Raw genomic sequence first — 2,917 nt, forward strand, 5'->3', positions numbered from 1 at the left:
TTGAATTTCATCAAAATTTCCAATTGTTGTGCATCAAAAGATGCAGTGAAAAGGCAACACAGAGAATGGGAGAAAATATTTGCAAATCATATATCTGATAACTCTCTACTGTCCAGAATATATAAAGCACTCCTACAACTCAACCACCAAAAAATAACCCAATAAAAATTAGCAAAGGGGCTGGGCATGGCGGCTCATGCCTGTAATCCCAGCACTTTGGGAGGCTGAGGTGGATGGATCACCTGAGGCCAGGAGTTCAAGACAAGCCTAGCCAACATGGTGAAACGTCATCTCTACTAAAAATACAAAAAATTAGTTGGCATGGTGGTGGGCGCCTGCAATCCCAGCTACTTGGGAAGCTGAGGCAGAGAATTGTTTGAACCTGGGAGGCAGAGGTTGCGGTGAGCCGAGATCACGCCACCACTGCACTTCAGCCTGGGTGACAGAGTGAAACTCTGTCTCAAAAAAAAAAAAAAAATACAAAAAATTAGCCATGCATGGTAGTGGATGCCTGTATTCCCAGCTACTTGAGAGGGTGAGGCAAGCAAATTGCTTGAACCCGGGAGGCGGAGGCTGCAGTGAGCCGAGATCACGCATTGCTCTCCAGCCTGGGCAACAAGAGAAACTTCATCTCAAAAAAAAAAAAAAAAAAAAAAAAAAAATTAGCAAAGGACCCGAATAGACATTTCTCCAAAGAGGACATACAGATGGCCAATAAGCACATCGGAAGATGCTCAACATAACTACTCATTAAGGAAATGCAAATTAATATTCCTTCACATCCATTAGGATGGCAGTTATCAAAAGAGCAAATTATAAATGTTGTCAAAGATGTGGAGAAATTGGAACCCTTATGCATTGTGTTTGGGAATGTAAAATGTTGAAAACAGTGTGGCAGGTCCTCAAAATATAACATACAGTTGCCATATGGCCTAGCAATTCTGCTTCTAGGTAGATTCCTAAAAGAAAGCAGAAACTGGGATAGATATTTGTACAACAGTGTTCACAGCTGCGTTATTCACAATAGTCAAAAGGTGGATATAACCCAGTGTCCATTGATGGATGAATAGATAAACAAAATCTGGTATATACATGTGAAGAAATACTATTCAGCCTTAAAAAGGAATGAAATTTGATGCTACAATGTAGATGAACCTTTATAATATTACACTAGGTGAAATAAGTCAGACACAAAAAGTCAAATATCAAATGATTCCATTTAGATGAATTCCTAAAAGAGACAAATTTGTAGAGACAGAAAGCAGAAGAGTGGTTGTCAGGGCCTGGAGAGAGTGTAGAATGGGAAGTTTTTATTTGGTGGTATAGAATTACAGATTGGGATGACAAAAATGTTCTGGAGATAAACAGTGATGATGATTGTACAACAATGTCAGTCCACTTAATGCTACTGCATTGTACATTAAAAAAAATATTTAAAATGGTAAAGTTTACACGTTACAATTAAAAAAAAAATTACATACACTCTTGTAACCACAAACTAGTGGCACACTTCTGCAACTGTTGGTTTAACGGTGTCAATAACAATAAAGATAAGAGTTAGTGAGCTAAATTTAAAAAATAAAAAAGATCTCAAATGAGCAATCTAACATAACACCTTAAGGAAATAAAAAAAGGACAAACTAAACCCAATGTGAGCAGAAGGAAGGAAATTAAGATTAGAGTGCAGACAAATAAAATAGAGAATAGAAAAATAAGAGAGATAATGAAAGAAGTCAAAAGTTAGTTCTTTAAAAGGAAAGACCAAATTGACAAATCTGTAGCCATACTATGAAAAATAAAACACGTAAAACTAAAAGCAGAAATGAAAGTGGGGACATTATTAGTAACCTTACATAAAGAAAAACTGTACACCAATAAACTAGTTTACAGACAAACTCCTAGAAAGCATGTATTAGCCCATTCTCATGCTACAGAAAGAAATAACCTGAGTAATTTATAAAGGAAAGAGGTTTTCAAAAAGGGAGAATTATTCTGAGGTTAGACCATGTGATGCTTTTACAGTGCACTTAAAAAAATTTTTTTTCCACATGAGATTTCTAAGTGTCTAAATTACATTTTTTCTTAAAGAACCCAGAGTAGCTTCTGTTGCAATAGCTATTGATGAAGAAAACAGAATTCAGTCAACCGAGAAGAAAAAAACTTTTGCTCAAAAAGACAAGGTCCTAAGAGAGAAATAAACAAAAACATGAAGGCCTTTTAAATACAAGCATGCACATGTGCACGCATACATTTACATATCTTGGATGTTAGCTTTTAATTAAGCTGACTTAACCATTGAGCTCCTAAAAATTATATTTTCCTTCCCAGAGGCCTCTCAGCAGAAATGGACCCAATACCTCCCGTTTTTAAGTTTACATGGTATCAAAAGGAGTGAGACAGATACACAAACAAGTGGAGACAAATTTTTGACAACACAAGGGGAAGTGCACTCGGGCAAAACAGATTCAAAACCTGATCTCAATAAAAATGCAAAGCGGGTGTATAACCAAGCCTTATTGCTTCCCTTGCCAGTGCCAGACAAATGGCTTAACAAGCCTAGATAGGAAATCAATAGGCTCCCGGCGGCATACCATCTGGTTAACTCACCCTTTGAGTTCCTCCGCTCCTCATCTCCATTCTAACCCAGTAGTGTAAGGGATGCGTACTTTTGAGCACGGGACAGCCTTCAAGAGGGTCCCCGGGAAAATCTCACCTGCAGCTGCTGGGATGCCCCTGAAGACTGTCTCTGCAAGCCGCTGGCTGCTAAATGCAGCACCATTCTGGTCTCTCCTGGCTGGCCCACCAAATTTTGTTCTCAGATCAAACTGAGGGTCGTCGGGCTGCTGTTTCTTGTGGCCCATAACGAGATGCAAATGAACTGGGGAGGAAGAGAGTTTTCATTTCTGCAACCGGTTAC

This window comes from Piliocolobus tephrosceles, chromosome 1 (genome assembly GCF_002776525.5).
Source record: "Piliocolobus tephrosceles isolate RC106 chromosome 1, ASM277652v3, whole genome shotgun sequence".
NCBI lineage: Eukaryota > Metazoa > Chordata > Mammalia > Primates > Cercopithecidae > Piliocolobus > Piliocolobus tephrosceles.